The 22,931-nt window shown below is 39.5% G+C and overlaps 1 long non-coding RNA gene across 2 annotated transcripts in view; it reads right to left on the bottom strand.

The window, feature by feature from the left end:
- The window catches only part of LOC144300505 (uncharacterized), a 72,100-nt gene that overhangs the window by 45,606 nt on the left and 3,563 nt on the right, over positions 1–22,931 (bottom strand). The window lies entirely within an intron of this gene.

The raw sequence follows: 22,931 nt of genomic DNA, 5'->3' as shown, positions 1-22,931 counted from the left end.
GATCAAGTCCTGAATCAGGCTCCCAGCAGGAAGCCTGCTTCTCCCTCTGCCCATGTTTCTGCCTGTGTGTGTGTGTGTGTGTGTGTGTGTGTGTGTCTCATGAATAAATAAATAAAATCTTAAAAAAAATAAAGGAATCTTGGTATTTCCTTCATGCATAGTTGCCTTCTCTTAATGTTGAGTCATTTTGGCTTTTAGGTACAATCTCTTTGGGTAGCCATCAGCCTAGACTAACCCTTTGACCCTAGCTTCTCATATTTACACATTCAGTTGAACACTCTGGTACCTAGTTCACAAAGATAGCCTTCAATCGTTCCTTTCATCCCTGTACAAATCATGTTCCTCCTCCTATCAAGAGGTGAAGTCTACTTGCCCACCATTGAATCTGGGATGGCCTCATGGCTTGCTTTGACTGAAAGGGCATGAAGTGACACTATAACTCTGGGCCTGGGTCATCAGAGGCCTAAGTATGTCTGTTCTCACTCTTGGAGCTTCGCTGCTATGGAAAACGGTCCAGTCTATCCAACTCAAGAGAGAGGCTATGAGGAAGGCTCTGGAGGAGACACCACATAGAAGGAAAGGCAACATGGAGAAAACCAAGGATCCAGACGTATGCATGAGCCCAGCTGAAACCACGAGAAGAGAGAGGCCCTATCAGCTCACACAGAACCCTATCTTTCAAGACATCTCTGATAAGGTACCAGACATGTAACTGAGGCTATCTTGGGCCCTCCAGTTCAAGCTGACTGCCCCAGTCAGCACCATGTGGACCCAAGAAAAGCAAAACCTATCAAGATGTGCCTGAGTTTCTGACCTACACATTTATGAGCAATAAAATGGTCATTGCTGTAAGCCCCTAAATTTGGAGGGGGGTGATATTTTATACAGCAGTATATAGCTGATACAGAAATACTATGATGATGGTTATAGTAATGCCCCCCATGCACATAAATTATGATACCCTACATCCATGCCTCCTTGCAACACAATACTGCTACACCTCCCATCCAGAGGTGGAGGCCTGTGACTTCCTTTGACCAAAAGAATGTGCCAGTCCCAGAGCCTATGCCACAAAAAATGATGCAGCTTCAACTCTCATTTTTGGCACCTGGAGATCACCACACTGAAAAAGTCTACTCTAAATTAGCGGAGAGGGAGAGGCCACGTGGAGGAGAGTCAAGGTACCTTAGCTAATGGCCAATACCATCAGCCAGAAATGTGAGTGAGGCATCTAGAACCCGATCCAAGATGACTGTGAACATATGAGTAATCCCAGGCAAGACTATCCAGGTTGCCAACCCATGGAATCATGAGAAACAACTGTTGTTTTAAGCCACAAATTTTGGAGTGGTATTTTACATAGCAAAGGATAATTAGGAAAAATAACCACTCATGTGGCTCCTGACTGGTTCATCTGGCCTAGTTCCCCCAACCTCCCCACTCCAATGCTAAGCCTAAGCACACAGAGTAGCCTGACAATGTAGCCAAGCTTCTGTCTCCATTTGACTGCTGGGAATATAGAGCCCTCAAGTTAATCAGAGCTCTGCCACTAATAAGATGAACATCCTGAGGCAAATTATCCTGTTTATTAAAAAAGGATAATAACAGTAAGCACTCACTGAGTTCTTACAGACATTTAATGAGATAATCTACATAGAATATACTCAGAAATGTTAGACAGCCTCATTTTTCAAAAGCATGAGATAGGTTTTTATGGAAAGTCTTTACAAGTTTTGAAATGAAGTCATATCCTTCAAAATCTTTTTATAAAATGAAACTGAGAATGAAAAGCCCACATTCTATAGCCCTTCAAACCTTCTTCAGGGAGTTGTCATGGTACTACTGGAAGGATTAGAGAAGAAATGGTACAGGGCATTTTTCACTGGATAGATCTGTAGGAGGGAATACTTCTAAATGAAAATTTTAAATATTTTTGGGGCAACGCTTTAAGTTCTGCTTTAAAAGAGAAAATTGCTACTTCCAATTACTTCTTAAACTAGGAATTTTAAAATTTCAGACTTCCTGTCAATATGAAAATAGGCATCTAATATACTTATTTTATTCTGATGCTGCACAACAGAATCACTGATAAACTAGAGAAAACACATGAAAATGTGACTAAGTTTCATAGACTAGAGAGAGAAGTTTCACTAAGGTGATCTGACAGTAGAAGCACAGAAAGGGAATTAAGTAGCTCTAAAAAATCAGAAAATAATCAATGAAGATTGAAAATTAATGAAAAGATATTACGTCTATGTATCACAAATTTGTAGCCTGGGAATAACAGGCAAGATAAAGGTAAATGCTCCAATTTCTTGGACGATAATGCAAATAATTTAATCTAATGATATTAAGGGCTTTCGCCTTGAGTATTGCTCTAATTGAGATGTCAACAAAATTATCAAGATGGCACATTCAGAATGAAGCATCTTTGTAATAAGAAGATGACGCCATAGCTCTGGAACATTTTTAATAATCAGCGCAGAAAATATATAGAAAAAATTTACACTCTTCGGTTGTCTAAATTCAGGCTGCTATAACAGGACACCATAGAATAGGCACCATAGAATAGGTGCCTTGACTGTGAAATTTATTTCTCACAGTCTCAGAGGCAGGGAAGTCCAAGATCAAGAGGCCATCACTTGAGGGCCTTCCTGCTGAAAGCCCTCTTCCTGTTTTTGCTCCCATGGGGCACAGAGAGAGGGAAGGAGTAAGCCCTCTCTTGATAAGTCTCCTCTTATTAGGGGCAGTAATTCCACCTAAGAGCTGTACCCTTGTGATCTAATTACCTCCCAAAGGCCCCATCTCCAAATAGGGTTTCAACATATAAATTGTGGGGGAGGAGATACATTCCGCCCATAGCATTAGATAAAAGGTTACTGTGACAAATTATATTTTCCAAAAATGGCCACAAATATTTCTTTGTCCTACATACTTTTCCAAAACTTTGCTATTCTCCTATAAGTAGATGGAAACTGAGCAGGCCTTTGTGACTGCCTCAAAATATAAAGCAGTGGTTTTTACCTAGTGGTGTTCTCTTCTCTAGAGAACATTTGGCAATGTCCGGAGGCATTTTTTAGTCACCACAAACTGGTGGGAAGGGTGCTACCACTGCTGAATATCCTATAGTAGACAGAACAGCCCCACAACAAAGAATTATGTGGCCCGAAATGGCAATAGTGTGGAGATGGAGACTGAGCAACTCTGTAATAGAGTATGGTGGAAGTCATGCTTTATGACTCTGCAGGCTAGGTCGTGAACAGCTATACAACTTTTGCCTGGCACTCTTTCTATGGGAGATTGCTCTCCTTTGGAACCCAGACCATGCAATGAAAAGCTCAGGCCACAAAAAGGAACCCACATGGGAAAGAATCAAAGCTGACTCTTAGCCCTTGCTGAGGTCGCCAACAATCAAAACTCAGTCATGTGAGTGTGCCATCTTGAAATCAGATCCTCCAGCCTCAAACCACCACTGCTGATGCTGTGTAGAACAGGGAGGAACCATTCTCTCTGAGTCCTGTTCAAATTGCAGATTCATGAGACAAACAAATGACTTAGGGAAAGTCACTGAGGGAAAGTTTTGTCTGTTGAATTAACACTTCAAAAGTATGTTCTGACTTCTGGTTCAAATACAGGGAGTAAAAGCCTCTCTTCTTTTCAGCTCAGTCTTCACCAAAACACTACAAGGAGCAAAAGCAAAAGCATCATCCCTAATGTGACACAATGAGAAGATAGCCAAAATCCCCATGAGAGTACTGTCAGAGGCAGAGGGGATTGAGCACCTGGGCAGGAGACATCAAAGAGAACACTCAGGGCTGCAGCTGTGAGACAGCACTGGTGAGGACACTTAGTAGGGGTTAGGATAGCCTCTGAGTGCAAGGCCAACCACCATCCACAGCAGTACCAGCTGGCATGGGCAGGCAGGAGGTAGGAGGTCTCTTAGACCCATTTGGGAGTCCAAGGAGAGGCCTCGACAAGGGATTGCTCAGACAAGCCATATTTGTAGAAAGTAGTCTGTATTCATGAGCAGAGCACTTGGCAGGGGCTAGGGTGAGAGAAGGGGAGTGTTCCTTCTGAGGAACCCTACAGCTGCCCCAGTTCACTGACTCTTAGAGGTCAACTCTAAAAAAAATACCAAATGGAAAAAGAAAAAAAAAAAAAAACAATTGTAAGAAAAACTTATCTGTCTAGAATGCGGCCCTGGTTTCTTACCCCACATGAACCTCCAGGAAACAGCAAGTCCAGGAAAAACTCTTACTCAAATAAAAACTATTCTAAAGCAATGAAAACCACAAACACAATTCTGCGTCTGGGAATGTATATACTCATGCGTGTACAAAATGATGAACGTACATCAGATATTCACTAAGTTTGGAGATGGTTTGCTGTCCAGCAACAGAAAACTATCATCTTATCTATCTATCCAGCCTTCAATTAACCCTTCATCCATCCATCCAATATCATAAGTTGCAGAGATTAGTACCTTTATAAGTAGTATTTTGTGCTTAATAAAACATTTCTATAGTTTATTCTCAAATGCCTCATCACTCAGTATTTAGAGTCGAGTGGAGATCTTTGAGTGGCAACGGGCCCTTCCAGGAGGCCCATCCTTTATTGCAGTGCATTGTGGCCACCTACAAAGTTCCCAGTAAATCTGACATGAAGAATTTCTACAGTTCTTATGCCAGTAAAAATAATATGGTAAACATAAATTAGAATTCCAAGATTTTATAGCAAGAACATAAAAGAACATAATTATTGATCCTTTCATAACACTTCTGAAATAAATGTAAGGTTTCAATGCATTTGACAGAGTAAGATTATTACTTTTAAAAAATCAATACATATATTACATAGTTATAATGCTTCATAGGAAAAAATTTTCAGTAGAAAGTTGCCCTGGGGCAAATTAGTAGAAGAAGTTTAAATAATAGCTTTTATTTCTATTTAGAATTTCTGTAGGGCAGCCCGGGTGGCTCAGCGGTTTAGCACTGTCTTTAGCCCAGGGTGTGATCCTGGAGACCAAGGATCAAGTCCCATGTCGGGCTTCTTGCATGGAGCCTGCTTCTCCCCTCTAACTGTGTCTCTGCCTCTTTCTCTCTGTGTGTCTCTCATGAATAAATAAAATCTTAAAAAAAAAAAAAAGAATTTCTGTATTACAACATATCAAAAATTATACCAAGAAATTTTTGCCAGGCTATTGACAAGGTAATTAAAATAATGATGGCAATTGGAATATTTTTCACATTAGTTAGTATCTTAAGACTTATCAGGATCTTTCTAGTCAACATCCTCACCTTTTTAAGCACTGTGTTTTACATTTTATCTGTCTTCTGAAGTTATTACTTTTTTTCATTAGCAGAATTTCACATGGTTAATATTTTAGCATCGTATCAAGGTAAAGATTACCATCTTTTCTTCATCCCATTCTTACAAAAGTATGTCTTATTTTTACTGTAAGTGCTTTGCAGAATGAGACTGGATGGATAAAGAGATGGAGGGATGATGAATGCATGGATGGGTGGATAGATGGATGATGGGAAGGAGAATAAATGGATGGATGGATGACAGGAAGGAGTTAGGAAGGGAGGTAGATTGCAGATAGATGATAATAGATCAATTGATAGATAACCCTCTCTGGCAACAAAATCAACACAACTTTTAAATAATTCCATTTTTTTAAAGATTTTATTTATTTATTCATGAGAGACAGAGAGAGAGAGAGAGAGAGAGAGAGAGGCAGAGACATAAGCAGAAGGAGAAGCAGGCTCCATGCAGGGAGCCCGACATGGGACTCGATTCCGGGTCTCCAGGATCATCACGCTCTGGGCTGAAGGTGGCGCTAAACCACTGAGCCACCCGGGCTGCCCAAATTCCAATTTTCTATGTAAAATTTATCACTGAGAATCTGATGCCAATCTAAGACACCAATCTCTGCCTGAAAAGAGCTGCCTTTTTCTCTTCTCTCACACTTCCAGATCCAGTCAAATGTCCTCACTTATCTCCACCTACTAGCCCCAGATCAGCCGAGACAGAATTGGCACATGATTATATAGGAAATTTTATAAACATAATCCATTGCCTCATTGAGTTGTCTCTCTGAAGATTGTTGTGTACCATCCCCATAACTCTCCTGAGGTTTCTTCACTTTGGTGTGTAACCACCTACCTTGTTCCTGTGAATCACATAGTTCTTACCTGTTGTTGGTGCTGGCCTTTCCAGGGTTTATCATCTTATCACTATGTGTTTTTCTCCTTTTCAAACTAAATCTGGAAAAGTTTTGACAGCTACCTGAACACACATTTGTGACTCCTTGTCTAGTCTATCAACATCCTCATCCTTCCCATACACAAGGGCTCCACAACATTTTTTGTCTTTGTCCACTCATTACTACCCACAAAGTCTTACAGTCTGTAGTGACTTGCATGCAAGACTTGTCACATTACTTCTTGCACTCAGGAGAATGTGCAATAGTCATTAAGAAATCTTATGGACCCCCCCCCCAAAAAAAATCTTATGGAAATATTAACACTAATTTTTGAACTGTCTTAATTGGTTTATTTATGTCGTTTTAGAATAGTGGTAAAACAATCTGTAGTGAAGGATCTGTTTCTTTTATATTTCAGTCTCTGTAGAGGAATATGTAGTCCTACTCTTATAAATAGTTCACAATCCTCACCATATGCCCATGAGACTGTGTTGAGTTCAACACTTGAACTTGTCTAGACTTTGTTCAATGAAATTATACACTCGGATATCATTGCAATATTTAATTGCTATAAAAGTTTCTAAATACTTAATCTCAGCTTTGTACTTTGTGGGCCAGTAATCAATAGGTCACAGACTGGCACCAGCTGAAGACCACATTCTGAGTAAACAGTACTGATATAGTAGATAGCAGGATTGCCTTCCTTCTTGAGAGTATCATTTAATGAAGATATTAAATGTAGAATTTAGTCTTCTCAGTGGAACATTTTGTGTATTTGTACATTCCAAGGAGTCAATTTAAGAGTGAAAAGAGAAAGGATTTGTTTTTGTTTTTTTTTTAAAGATTTTATTGGGATACCTGGGTGGCTCAGTGGTTTAGCGCCTGCCTTCAGCCCAGGACCTGATCCTGGAGTCCCAGGATGGAGTCCCACATCGGGCTCCCTGCATGGAGCCTGCTTTTCCCGCTGCTTGTGTCTCTGCCTTTCTCTCATGAATAAATAAATAAAATCTTTAAAAATTTTATTTATTTATTTATTCATGAGAGACAGCGAGAGGCAGAGACACAGGCGGAGGGAGAAGCAGGCCCCCCCACCAGGAGTGTGATACAGGATTTGATCCCAGGACCCCGGGGATCACCGCTGAGCCACCCAGGCATCCCAAGAGAAAGGGTTTGATCTCACTACACATGGACTCTAATTCTAGCTCTTTCACTTAGTAAATGCATGACTTTTGCCAGGTTAACTTTGTGAGCGTCCATTTTCCACATTTGTAATATATGGATAACATATGACTGGGATCCTGTGAGGATTAGCACAATGCTATTGTGAAGCACGTCTGCAATGTATCAATGAGAAATAAATGGTTGTTCCCATTATTTTTTTATCTTGAGAAACAGGTTGGGTTTTTTTTTTTTTAAAGATATATCTAAGTTTTTTCCTAGCACCAGATGATACAAAGGGTTTTCCTTGAGTAATATTTTGTCATAAGAGTCCAATAACAATAAGGGGCACCTGGGTGGCACAGTCAAGTGTTGGACTCTTGGTTTTGGCTTAGGTCGTAATTCCATGGTGGTGAGACGGAGCCCTGCTTTGGGGCTTGAGATTATCTCTCCCTCTCCATCTGCCCCTCCCACTCATGTTCTCTCTCATTCTGTCTCTAAAATAAATAAATAGGGGATCCCTGTGTGGCTCAGCGGTTTGGCGCCTGCCTTTGGCCCAGGGCGTGATCCTAGAGTCCCGGGATCGAGTTGCACATCAGGCTCCCTGCATGGAGCCTGCTTCTCCCTCTGCCTGTGTCTCTGCCTCTTTCTCTGTCTCTCATGAATAAATAAATAAAATCTTTAAAAAAATTAAATAAATAAATAAATAAATAATCTTTAAAAAAAGAGTCCAACAATAAATTTATTTCACAAAATAAAAGACAGCATTAATATTATGTAAATTTCATATAATAAGATTAAAGGCATTGTAAACATAATATGGTTATTAAACAACAGACTTTTCATTTTGACTGGTCCCAAATTCCGTCAGTGATTCTGACCAATGTGAGACAAATTTTCCACAAAAATTCTATAAACTTGTTTCAGCATGAGAACAACTACAAAAGTAGGATTGCAGCTATTCCTACTTTAAAAAAATATGATGTATGACCACCCGGATTTTCAAAACAAGTAAATTAGAAAATGATTATTTGAATCACAAAAACTCATTTACATAAAAAAGCATTATTTTAAATCAGTGTTTCTCAACTGAGGGCATTTTGCACCCCCCTACCCAGAGATTTTTGGTTGTCACAACTGGTGGGGAGTACAGGGAAGAGCTACTGACATCTAGTGGGTAGAAGCCAGGGCTGCTATAAACACCCTAAGTGCACAGGACAGCACCCCATAATAAAGGATGGCACCATCTCAAATGGCAAGAGTGCTGAGATTGTGAAATGCTGCTTTATTTTTTTTTAAGATTTTATTTATTTATTCATGAGAGAGACAGAGAGAGAGACACAGGCAGGGGGAGAAGAAGGCTCCATGCAGGGAGCCCGATGCGGGACTGGATCCCAGGACCCAGGATCACGCCCTGAGCCAAAGGCAGATGCTCAACTGCTGAGCCACCCAGGTGTCCCAGAAATGCTGCTTTAAATGCACTCTTCTTTGTGTGTATTTAAGTATTTGAAATTGGTATATTGAATAGCACCAATCACGACTTAACCAACACTCACCTACTTTTTTTCACTTCATCTTTCTTTTAAATTTCATTTAGTGTGGATAATTTTACCCCAATCCTTAATGAAAATTATTGCCAAATCCCTGACTTTTCTGTTCTTCACTCTTAGGTCCTATGGTCACTGTAATGGGCAATCACAGACCAAATACAGGAATTAGAATGTTTAGTCCAGAAGGCTAATCAAAACTCTGAATTTTATTTAAAGTCAAATCTTCTCGCCTCACATAGCTTGAGTTTGGTTCAAGGTGGAAGCCTGGTGTGGGATAACGGATGGGAACTCAGTTGGCATCTTGGTTTCTCTGTTCCCTTAAGTGTTATCCCTCCATGGCTGCCACAAAGGAAGAGAAGAGAAGTAGGAAAAGGTCTTACTTGAACTATTACCATCATCAGCTGATTTTTCACATTCTGGATGACTCTCCTGGTGCTTTCTTTCATGGGCACTGAGTCTTTTACTGCATAATAATTTATCTTGTCTTTGTCCCAAGTTTCTGGCCCAGGGTTTCTAAAATCTCTTGGAATTTCCTGAATGCTAGAATCTTTGTAATGATAATGAGGTGACTATTGGTAGGCCCTTGGGATGCAAACTGGTTACCAAAGAGACCAATTATGGGATCAGAGAACTGGGACTTTGGGTCAGCCAGACCTCTGGGGAGGGGAAGTAGGCTGGAAACTAAGTTCACTCACTTGGCCAATGATTTTGTCAATCATACTTATGCAGTAAGACCCCCAATAGAAACTCTGGATAGAGAGGCTCAGTGGAGCTTCCTGCTTGGTGAATATATTGATGTGCGGAGAGTGACAGATCCTAATTCAATAAAGATCAGGTGTGGAAGCTTTGCATTGTTTCCCAGAACTCGCCCGATGTCCTTTATAATAAAATCATAATCATAAGTACAGCATTTTATTGAGTTCTGTGAGCACTATAGCAAATAATTAGGGGATAATGGAAAACTCCAAATGTATAGCCAGTTAGTCAATAGTGCAGGTAAGCTGGGTACCTCCAAAGTGCGGGCAGTGTCTTAAGTAAAGGCACTCTTACTGGGAGCATGCCCTTAAACCTGTAGAGTCTGACACTGACTCCAGGCGGTTAGCGGATTGCAATATACACAGTACTTCCCTCTTCCCTTGATAAATTGCAGGATTATCACTATGAAAGATGGGTTTTTAGCATTGCTTTGTCTTGAAGGTATTCACCTTCAGCTTCTTGCTACTGCAATGCCTTTACTACTCAAGGCAGCTTTAGTGGCTGAGACCCAAGACTACCCATACTGACTGTTGGGTGCTGTCCACATCTGGTCCATAAGAAGAACTCATACCTCCCTTGTCCTAACAAACTCCAAAAAAGAGCAGGATTTTTTTTTGCACTCCAACCAAAGCAAGTGGTAGCTCTTCCTGTCAACTCTGTTTTCTGAGCAGGAGCAGACCTCAGTCTACTGTGCCCCCAACTGCTAGGCCACAAATTAAGATCTCTGTGTAAGAAGCTTTACCAATTCTTTGTGGAAGCTTCATTAGACTTTATATGAAGAACACAGAAACTACTCTCACACCTTATATGGGGAAGGGGTGCAGGCTCATGAGATAATGACAATTCCGCCAAAAAATTTTTCACAAATCCCCCTTCCATTCTCTGGACCTTTCACGCCTTAAAATGGGTAGGAAAATTAGAATAGGTTCTAAACCGTTTCCTCTGAAAACGTGAAAACCTATGGCGCTTTGGTTTCTCACCCTGAAATTTCACATTTATTATTTTTGCGTGGCAACATAACTTCGCATTTTAACATCTGTTACATATTTAATTGAAGCTTACAAACAAAGATGAAAACCCAAGGTAGGGATCCCTGGGTGGTGCAGTGGTTTGGCGCCTGCCTTTGGCCCACGGCGCGATCCTGGAGACCCGGGATCGAATCCCACGTCGGGTTCCCGGTGCATGGAGCCTGCTTCTCCCTCTGCCTGTGTCTCTGCCTCTCTCTGTGTGTGTGTGACTATCATAAATAAATACAAATTAAAAAAAAAAAAAAAAAGAAAACCCAAGGTAGAAATTTAAAACAAAAATTATAGGAACTGGAAAGCCAATTCTCAATTAGGACAAAACCATCCTGAGTTAATCAGCCAACAGTAGAAACATGAAACTTATAAAAAGTGATTTATAAGAAATTTTTCTGGAAACCTCTATGTTGCTTGATTGTTTTAAGTGTCTAAAAAGAAACATTGTAACTACATTGTAACTCGTCATTTTAAAGTGAAGTCTGTTTTGGTGATATTGCTGCAGAGGTTAGGGAAGGCAAGATGGAAATACGGGTTCTGGAAGTTCACAGCAGCACCGAAAGGTCCCAGTAGTTACACAGCTCACAACAGTGAAAGGTAATTCATGCCACCAACAGTTCCTTGTAGTCGTCTTTATTGTGGATATTTATAACATTGTCTTCTATCCCTTGTTAAAGAGGTTCATAAGAATAAGTGCTAGTTTCTTTGCCAACTTCCTAGTTTAGGCAAGATATTTAGCCTCTTTGGTTTTAACTTTCTCCTATATGATATGGTTAAAACAAAACAACAAACAAACAAACTTACTCAATGAAACAACTCAAGTTTAAAATGGTGATTGAACATATTTTTATCTCCTTTCTGAAACTGCCCAAAATGAAAATTAATTAATTAATTAATTAGTAAAAGACAGATAGCCTAAATGACATAGACAATAGATGAGGAGACAACAGATGTCCACTGTGGAAAGTAGCTAGATTAGTGATTATTAACTTCATGTAACACAAAAACTAAAGTCTGGCAATGAAGGTATTCTTCTTCAGAACTCTAAAAATCCTAAGAAATGAGAAGAGGCAGGTACCTCCAAAGGCTGAGGTGCAGTGTGAGGCTGAAAAGGTGCAGGTAAAAAAAAAAAAAAAAAAAGGTGCAGGTAAATCCCAGCTATTTCAACTACCCAAGTGCATGACTAGATTTATCAGCCATAGACTCAGGTACACAGACCCAGCTGAGGTGAGCTAGGCACTGTGCTGGAAACAGGGACCCCATATGGGAGGAAGATTCCTCTCTGGAGAAACCATCCAGCTCAAGAGAAAAGACCTATGGATACTGCTATTGACTAAATGTTTGTGTCCTCCCAAAATTCATTATGTTGAAGCCTGAATGCCAATGTGATGATATTCGGAGGTGGAGCCTTTGAAAGGTAATCAGGTTTTGAAGATGAAGCTCCTATAAATAGGACTGGTGCCCTTATAAGAAGAGACAGGAGAAAATTTGCTTCCTCTCTTCCTCTTCTCCATGTGAGGATACAATGAACAGTCAATCATTGTTGAAGAGAGCCTTCACCAAGAACCTGATCATGCTGACACCTTGACACCAGACCTAGCCTCAGAACTGTGAAAAATAAATGTTTGTTGTTTGAGCCCCCCAGTCTACGGTATTTTTGTTATAGCAGTCCAAACTGACTAAGAAAGATATTAGGGCAGCCCGGGTGGCTCAGCGGTTTAGCGCTGCCTTCGGCCCAGGGCGTGATCCTGGAGTCCCACATTGGGCTCCCTGCATGGAGCCTGCTTCTCCCTCTGCCTATGTCTCTGCCTCTCTCTCTCTCTCTGTGTCTCTCATGAATAAATAAATAAAATCTTAAAAAAAAAAAAAGAAAGGTATTAAAAATTGGCAGAGATTAGAGGCTCTCATGAAATATCCATGCCTCTCCAATCACCTATAGTGTGGCCCATGGTAGACAAGCCCCACTAACATATATGGCTGCTGAAGTTCAGAATGAGTCTCTCCAGGATGTGCCACTTGGGCATGCTGATTATTTTGAGTTGAAGATTATTAAAGCTCGGGCAGCTCCGGTGGTGCAGCGGTTTAGCGCCACCTGCAGCCTGGGGTTTGATCCACGGATCAAAACTTGATCCGTGGATCAAGTCCCACGTCGGGCTCCCTGTGTGGAGCCTGCTTCTCCCTCTGCCTGTGCCTATCCCCCTCTCTCTGTGTGTGTCTCTATGAATAAATAAGTAAAATCTTAAAAAAAAAAAAAAAGATGATTAAAGCTCAAAGATTCAGGAAGAGATTTTTACCTTCTCCTCAACCGCCTAAAAGAATTTAGATAGAGGGCCTGGTCCAGGATGAGAGCTATCACCAGAGATAACTACAAAGAGTATGGGCTAGATCTGCTAAGCTAGGGGGAGCTCAGCAGGGCCTATTTGTTCAAAGTGTTCTCTATGTTCCATTGTTTCTGCATGGTATAGCAAACACTTATTTACCAAACATTTGCTCTTCCCATTTTCTTGTGAATTGTCTTTCTTCCCTTTGAAGCCCAGACCCTTGCCTCCTTCTCCTTTGCTCATGATGGCATATAAACTTCAATTGATTGACTGTCTTTTGTGGGGCTCCTGTATATATAAAACCAATTTTGTTTTTCTCCTGTTAATCTAATGAGAACATAATTAATAGACCACACACAAGCACCTAGAAGGGTAGAGAAAAATTTTTCCCTCCCCTATACTTCCAGTTAGGGTTTTTTTAGAGTTCTGTTCTCAAATATAAACAAGGATTTTTTTTTTTTTTATAAACAAGGATTTTGAGGCAATTGAGGAAAGCATTTAATATTAAAGAGGGAAACCAAAACAAGTGAATAACAAAGAGGTTAGACAGAAATCAGAAGTAATTAGGGTAGAGACAAACCATAATATATATCCAATGAAAGATAAAAGAAAATATAATGTCTGTGAAACAAGAACAGTAAGCACTTTTTAAAAAGGAATATTCAGGGTGGGATCCCTGGGTGGCTCAGCAGTTTGGCACCTGCCTTCAGCCCAGGGTGTGATCCTGGAGTCCCGGGATTGAATCCTGGGATGGAGTCCTACATGGGGCTCCCTGCGTGGAGCCTGCTTCTCCCTGTGCCTTTGTCTCTGCCTCTCTCTCTCTCTCTCTCTCTCTCTGTCTCTAATGAATAAATAAATGAAATCTTTAAAAGACAAAAAAAAAAAAAAAAGGAATATTCAAAGGAAAAGATAGAGCTTCTAGATATTAAAAAATAAGTTAATGGAAATAAGATTTTCAAAAGAAATACCTCAATTGAAACTATTTCCCAGAAAGCAAAACCAAAAAGATAAAAGAACTATTTTTATCAAGAGAAAAGATTTTGAAAATGATTAAATGATTAGTCAGAGGGCCATTTTCTATCATGAGTTCTAGAAAGAAGAAACAGAAAAAAATGGAGAGGAAGAAACTACCAGTAGTAATACGGTTTATCACACATATAAGATAGGACTAAAGAATATGACTTTCTGAATTCAAAGTAATCACGAAGAGACTAGTACAGTAAATAAAAACAAAACTACACCAAGAAAGAGGATCATGAAATTGGAGATGATTATAAACAAAGAAAAAACTGTAAAGGGTATAGGCAGGAAAAAATATTAGTTTCCAGACAAAGATAAAAACTTTAATCACAACAGAACTCTCTATGGTATTCCTGGATGCTACAAGATAGTGGGGCAATTATCTTCCAGCAATTTCCAATTTTGCATTCTGTATGCAAACTATCCTTCTAGTGAGAAGAGAAAATTATTATATTTCTAGGCAAGGATAGTCACCTCCTGTACATAGAGTAAGGGCACACTTTTCTAGACTGCCAAAAGCAATAGTAAGCCACACGGATGAATGTTACTTGTATTTATGCAGATGCTTTCAAACCAGCTGTGGCCCCCATCCCACCCCACATTTTACTCTTGCTTGTTGGATTAACAAGTGAGCTAGTAAGAAAGAATTTCACAGAATTTTTGTTGTTGTTAAGATTGACAATATTTGCATGAGGGAGCATTATGCTATGTATTCTATTGTTTAAACAAATATTTCATTATATAGTGACCTCTACTGGGAAGGAGAAATATATCAACAGGGCTGATGAAATAAGCAGCCAAATTAACCTGTTTAGTCAAGGAATTGGTTAATTTGGAAAGGCAATGCTGGTCAAATCTGCTATTAGGAATTGTTAAGTCCCAATTGTACTCTGAATATTTTTATTTTATTTTATTTTTTTTAAAGATTTTTTTTTTTTTAAATTCATGAGAGACACACACAGAGAGAGAGAGGCAGAGACACACGCAGAGGGAGAAGCAGACTCCATATAGGGAACCAGATGTGGGACTTGAATCCGGGACTCCAGGATAACGCCCTGGGCCGAAGGCAGACACTCATCTGCTGAGCCACCCAGGCATCCCAGATGTACTTTCATTCTATCAGTTTCCCTTCATGGTGGCTTTCTGAGACTTCAGGCCAGGCCCAAAAGGGTGCTGACAGTGGCTCTCTTCTCTCTATTCTGAAATTTCACTGACCAGAAACTGAGCATTCTCCTCCATGCAAAACCTCTTGGTCCCTTGGCAAGAGAAAAACCAAGATTTGTTTTTGATTCCAGCAACTGCGACCTAAGATAAGTCAAATATAATAATTTCTCTGAATCCATTTTTGTTTTTAAAGATTTTATTTATTTTTTCACGAGAGACAGAGAGAGGCAGAGACACAAGCAGAGGGAGAAGCAGGCTCCATGTAGGGAGCCTGATGTGGGACTCAATCCCAGGTCTCCAGGATCCCACCCTGGGCTGAAGGCAGCACTAAACCGCTGGGCCACCTGGGCTGCCCTGATTCCATTCTTTTAAACAAGGCAAAATATTATCCTTTTCCATTTGAAATAATCTTTTTTTAATAAAAATTTTATTTATTTATTCATGAGAGACATAGAAAGGCAGAGACACAGACAGGGAGAATCAGGCTCCTCACAGGGAGCTTGATGTAGGACTCAATCACTGCAATCAGGGCTGGGATCACGCCCTGAGCTGAATGAAGGCAGATGCTCAATTGCTGACCCAGGTGTCCCCATTTGAAATAATCTTGTGAGGAAGAATAATTTAATGTGCTGTGACATCCTGAGTCATAGAAGGATCTAGCAGTGCTTATGCACTTATTTGCAAAAACAGTTGATATGCATGAGAGCCTTTGGCTTTAATTCTTCAGCAGAGAGAAAGGGGAAGTAAATCTCTAGGCCTAAGTAAGAGCAACAAGGAAAATAAACTCTGGCTGGTGTCTGCTATCCCAGGAGAGACTTCTAGTGAGAAGCAGGAATAGCATAGGTCCTGGGTCTCTATCTTACTAAATGGCTAACTTCATTTACTTACTGGTCATGGGTGACTTAACACCTACCTGTCTATACTGCAGGTCCATCTTTTATGAAACTGCAGGATCATAATAGCATCTACCTAATAAACTTGATGCAAAGATTAAATGAGACAATACATAAAAGGCACCTAGGAAAGTTCCTGGCACCAATTAAACATGCAATAAACATTAGATGTGGCTGATATGATCATTATTATTACCATCATCATTAGTATCTAGTTGATGGGACTTGGTCTGACCTCCTAAAAATAAAAGACAGAAATGGAAGGCTCCTGGTTTTTTGTGAACAGATGCAACAAATCTTGGTGCGCACTTGGTACCTAACAGTTTTCAAATGTTCTAGAGAATTTCACTGGTAAGAATGTTTTCTATTCTTTTGAGTATCAATTTTCTTCTAGTCACATCTAAGAAAACTATTGAATTAATACAGTCATTCAATAAATATTAATTGAACACCTACCATGTACAGACATTTTTCTAAGCACTGGAGATACAGTAGTGGACCAGACAGACAAAACGCCTTCCCCCCAGAACCCTTACATCTTAATAAAAGAAGCTGACAATAAAAGGAAAAACTGAAATATAAATATGACCAGTTAGTGATACATAGTATGCAGAGTATTGCAGACAAAAGCTTTTTAGGTAAAGTGATCAAAGAAAGCTTCTCTGAAGTCCCAACAATTACTTTTGCTTTTGTTTCTCTTGCCTCAGGAGACACATCTAGAAAGAAGTTGCTGCAGCCAAAAGTCAGAGAGGTTACTACCTGTGTTCTCCTCTAGAATTTTAATAGTTTCATGTCTCACATTTAGGTCTTTAATCCATTTTGAATTTATTATAGTGTATGGTGTGGATTGAGCTAGAAGGTATTACACTAAGCAAAATGAGTCAGAGAAAGACAAATACCATATGATATCAGTCACATGTAGAATTTAAGAAACAAAATGATCATAGAGGGAAAAAAAGAGAGAGAGGGAGGCAAATCAAGAAACAGATTTTTTTTTTTAAATAGCATTTTCTTTCTTTCTTTTTTTTAAAGATTTATTTATTCAGAGAGAGCGTAAGAGAGGCAGAGACACAGGCATCATACAGAGAGCCTGATGTGGGACTTGATCCAGGGTCTCCAGGATCACACCCCGGGCTGCAAGTGGCGCTAAACCGCTGCGCCACCAGGGCTGCCCAAGAAACAGATTCTTAACTATAGAGAACAGATGGTTTACCAGAGGGGAGATGGGTGGAGGGAGGGGTTAAATAGGTGATGGAGATTAAGGAGGATACTCGTTTTAATGAGCACCAGGCATTGTATGGAAGTGCTGAATCACTAAATTGTACACCTGAAACTAATATTACACTGTATATTAACTAACTAGAATTTAAATAAAAACTTAAAGCTTCTCTGAAGAAGGTGGCATTTGAATGCAATGGGTTGACAAGAGATCTATGCAATTATTTGGGAGGATAATCAAGTCAGAGGTAACATCAAGTGCAAAGGCCCTGAGACAAGAGTGAACATGGTTTATTTAAGGAATAGCAAGAAGGCCGGAGTGACTATAGCAGAGTGAGCAATGGGCAAAGTTTTTAAGAGCTATCATTAGAAACATAAATAGAAGCATGGTTATGTAATGCCTTTTAGGCCTTAGTAAGGAATTTGGATTTTATTCTAAGAGTGATCACAAATCATTATAGGTTTTGAGCAGGTGAAAAAAAAAAAAAAAGACCATGGTAAAATCAAAGCGATCCATTGGGAGACTACTAGGGTCCAAACGAGATAAGGATCTGTGGCTGAGGATGGAGATGAAGATGATGGGTAGTAGCTAGATTCTGGATCTATTCTGAAAGTTGAGCTGACCAAAGCTATTGAAGGCCTGGATGTGTTGTATGAGGTAAAGAAAGGAATTAAGGATGAAGCCTGTATTTGGAGCCCAATTAATTGGCTGAGGTACAGGGGAGGAAAATCCTTCTCTTCTACTTCCTTTGGCTGTTCTACTAACTAAATTTACATAAAACAGATTAACAGGAGAAAAACAAACTTCATTTTGTACATAAAGGAGCTCATAAAAATGAGACTCAAAGAAGTGACCAAAGCAGGCAGCTCAAAGCATACCTTTGAGACAAAGAAATAATAAATTTGTGAAAAATTGACAAGACAAAGGGTCTGGGCTTGAAGGAGCAAATTAATGAAGAAGTAACAAGATTTGTTACACCCATCTTGGACCTGAATTTCCTATCTCTGGTGATAAGGATGCCTTTTACTTTTCACATAGGAATTTATTTCCTGATTTCAGGGGGACAAAGAAGGGTCATAGTGTCCTTCTTGTACCAGCTGTTTCTTTAACAACTTTAATTCAAAATAGTCATCACTCAAATAAGAGCAATAATTAGTAATCAAAATGGCACATTTTGGGGTGGCCTACCCTGAACTCCATCAGAGGGAATATGAGGGGTAGGTCCCTAGTTTGACAGGGTGGGGGTTACAGTTGGACTTGCTAAATTTAGAGGCATAATAATCCAAGCAGTGATGTGGGATAGCTCAGCAGAAACGCTAGGGAGGGAGACTTATCTTTGGGTCTTGGCAAGATCTGTGATCTGAAACAAGGAGAGGAGAGATGATCCAATTAGAGAATGAATACAGTGAGAATCAAGAAGAGGTTGAAAAGCTGAGGATGGGGTTATTCTAATATTTATTGTTTAGGGAGACATGACACAGCCAACAGGAATACTGAGAAGTGGCTAGGAAGGTGTGAGGAAAACCAGAAAGGGAAGGCATCCTGTAAGTCAAATACAGAAAATTTATCGGGAGGATGGTGCGATTGACTGGTCAGTGATGCTGAGTTTTCCATAACCCTTAGATATCACAGAATAATTTTAATAGCTGGTACCTCAGTATAGCAGTTTATAGTGGCAAAGTATGTTTGTTGGTACAGTAATTTTATAGAACATCCTGTGAAAAATGAGTGCAATGATCAATTATGGGACATGCTGGATGTTACATTTCACTCAGAAGTTCATAATCTACAGTAGTGTATGGATTAGTATATGGCCCTGACAAGCCATGGAAAAGAAAACTGCTACTTTCTTAAAACCAGGAATTACCCAAACTGTGTTTTTTTAAACCAAGTCTAGTGGGAATAATTCTTAAGCAATAAAACCCAACCATTCTAGGTATACAACAGTATGAATTTTTATACAATCATGTAACTACCACCACAATTCCAACCAACTTTAAATCATGAATTGGGTCAACTTTGAATGTCTCTAGCTCCACTTGGGGAAATGAGGGTTTGTGTAGCGCTTCTACATATATTATCCCATTTAACCCTCATGCCAGCTCTGAGTTACACACTAATGGGGTTCCAGACATGCTACCCCAGAAAGTGGCACCTTGGTATGCTAAAGACCTTAAGCTGAAGAAAATTTTTGTAAATGGTGGAAGGTCACTCCGACCTCCCCCACTCCCATCACCTTTCTTCCCTGAAATTAGGCCATAAAACTCCCATGTGAAAGGTCCCCTCCCTGTACCAGGAGGAGGGAAGACATCACTAGAGACAGGAATTTGGAGCCAAGAAATCTATATAAGCAAACCTTGTTTGTGTGTGTGTGTGTGTTTTTTTTTTAAGATTTTATTTATTTATGAGAGACATAGAAAGAGCAGAGACACAGGCAGAGGGAGAGGGAAAAGCAGACTCCATGCAGGAAGCCTGACATGGGACTCGATCTCGGTGTCTCCAGGATCACACCCTGGGCCGAAGGCAGGCTCTAAACCTCTGAGCCATCCAGGGATCCCCTAAACAAACCTTGTTAAACTAACTCTTATCTTCCTAGATATTTCTTCACCATTTACTACTTCTAGCCTAAAACTTTTTGACTGTCAATTCTTCACAAGTTCACCATTTCTTTCTCTAAAAGTTATAAAAGCTTCCTAGTCTGGTCACTTCTTTAGCTCTTCATTCTCTTGTGAAGGCTCCCATGTACCAGTAAAAATTCAATACAGTCTGTATATTTTTCTCCTATGAACCTTTGCCAGTTTAATTTTCAGACACAGCCAGGAACCCTAAGAAGGTTGAGAAAAACTTTTTCCTCCTTTGTAGTACCATTATTTCCTATAAGACAGAAAAAGAGCCATAGAGAAGCAAGGAATCGTATTCAAGGTCACACAAAGCTACTCAGTGAAAGAGATAGATTGAACACAAATGATCAAATAAATCCTCTTTTCGCTTGGCAGGGTGGAAAAATAACACTGGGACAAACTATCAACAATTAAGACTATTTATTTATTTATTTATTTATTTTTTAATTTATTTTTTATTGGTGTTCAATTTACTAACATACAGAATAACACCCAGTGCCCGTCACCCATTCACTCCCACCCCCCGCCCTCCTCCCCTTCTACCACCCCTAGTTCGTTTCCCAGAGTTAGCAGTCTTTACGTTCTGTCTCCCTTTCTGATATTTCCCACACATTTCTTCTCCCTTCCCTTATATTCCCTTTCACTATTATTTATATTCCCCAAATGAATGAGAACAATTAAGACTATTTATTGAGGGCAGTCTGGATGCCTCAGGGGTTTAGCACCTGTCTTCAGCCCAGGGCCTGATCCTGGAGTCCCAGGATCAGTCCCACGTCGGGCTCCCTGCGTGGAGCCTGCTTCTCCCTCTGCCTGTGTCTCTGCCTCTCTCTGTCTCTCTCTCTCCCCCTCTCTCTGTCTCTCATGAATAAATAAATAAAATCTTTAAGAAAAAAAAAAGACTTTATTGAGTCCTTGATCCATCATGCAACTCTTTAAAACAGATGTTGTTATTCTTAACACATAGGAACATAGGAGTTAAGTATTAAGGGGTCAATCAATTTGCTCAAGGGTAAGGAGTTAGAAATTGGTGAAGAAAAAATTCAAATCTAGTCTTTCTGAATTCAGAGCCTGAAATTCTAGCTGCATGGTGCTTTCTTGTCCTACACAGCAGCCATTAGCTAGCTATATTCGGCTATTTGAGAACTTGAAATGTGGCTACTACAAATTGATCTATGTGTAAACGTAAAATATACCAGGATTTTGAAGACATTTTAAAAATGTAAAACAGCTCAGTAATTTTTTATACTGATTACATATTAAAACATAATATGTATTTTGGATATACTGGCTTAAATAAACTGTGATATTAAAATGAATTTCCAGGGGCCTGGGTGGTAGTTCAGTGGGTTAAGCATCTGCCTTTGGCTTTAATTGTGATTCCAGGATCCTGGGATTAAGCCCCTGCATTGGGCTCCTTTGTTGGGGTGGGGGGGTCTGCCTCTGCCTCTCATCCCAACCACCTACTCATGCTTTCTCTCCCTCTTTCTCTCTCTCAAATAAGTAAATAAAATCTTTAAAAAAAAAAAAAAAAAAAAAGAATTTCACCTCCTTACTTTTTAAAATGTGGCTCCTAGAAAATTAAAAATTACATATGTAGCTTATGCACTGTTTTAATAAATATAGGCTGTCCATAGAATTTATTTCTTAGTGTTGTGGTCAAGAGATTTCCCTTTATTTTTCTATCCAGGGGTAAGACACATCACCAGGATATGCTGTTTTATCCAGAGTTGTTTTTTTTCCGGGAGAAATAGGTAGAAACAGGATTCTTCCTTTGGTCCTCAGCTGTTTGCAGTCCTATTCTTTTGGTCCTACATAATGTTATTGCATTCATTTTTGACAGATGCATTTTATTAAAAATATTAGCTAATCAATGATTTGTTAAAGGCATGCACCAGAAGGTTTTTCTTTCTTTCTTTCTTTCTTTCTTTCTTTCTTTCTTTCTTTCTTTCTTTCTTTCTTTCTTTCTTTCTTTTTTTTTTAATAAAGCAATGATATGCAATGATCATGGGGAATCATACTGGACTCCGGCATCCAACCTGCTGTATTTCCTGGAAGGGCAAGCCAGCAGCTCTCTGATGCCTGTATTCTGTGTCACATCCCACGCTTATCCTGAAATGCATGTAATACCTCCTAAAACATCTCAAGGGGTTACCAAGATCTTCTAAATATTTTTAAAGCTCTAAAGAATTAGAATTATTTGAAATAATATGTTCCTTCCTGAAACCTGCTTCATTCTGGCTCTGAACATTCCTTTAGTCATTGGTATTAATTTATCGATTCTGAAAAAGGAAGAAGTCTTCATAAGAGTGTGCTTCTTTAGACTAGGAAGATAAAAGTATTATAGTGTGTGTGTGTGTGTACACATACATATATATATATATACACTCACATATATTTACCTATAGTGTCCACTACCTCAAAGTTAAGTGGAAATCTGGCACTTCTCTAGTATCATTTTATTTGTGTGTTCAGTAGCTGTCAATCCCATTTCTGTATTGGAATCAACAGGGGAAGTTTTGAAAAATACAAATGCTTGCACTTTGCTCCTAGAAATTCTAATTTAGTGAATCTGAAGTCTACCTCAGTCAACTGAGAAAATGTGAGGCACAAATGAAGTTGAGAACTATTTGTGAGGACAGCAAAACTAGTATTTTAGGTTCCCTAACACTTACTTTTAAAAAACAAATTAGTTTGCACCCACCTCTCTCTTCTGTCCTCTCTGAGGACAGCAAAACTAGTATTTTAGGTTCCCTAACACTTACTTTTAAAAAACAAATTAGTTTGCACCCACCTCTCTCTTCTGTCCTCTCTGCCTGCAAGGTTTATCAGGACATAACCCCATTGTAAATCAAGGAAGATCTGTGTGTAATTTGGATAATCAAAAGACACTTATAAGTGCGAAATAAAACAGTTTATATTACTCATAATGAGACCATTAGCTTACAGTAGTCACAAATTTTCAATATGGTAAACACAATTTAAGAAACATGAGTTTTGAAGTG

Source organism: Canis aureus, chromosome 28 (assembly GCF_053574225.1).
Source record: "Canis aureus isolate CA01 chromosome 28, VMU_Caureus_v.1.0, whole genome shotgun sequence".
NCBI classification, from domain to species: Eukaryota; Metazoa; Chordata; class Mammalia; order Carnivora; family Canidae; genus Canis; species Canis aureus.
This window is presented reverse-complemented; position numbering and strand designations above follow the sequence as displayed.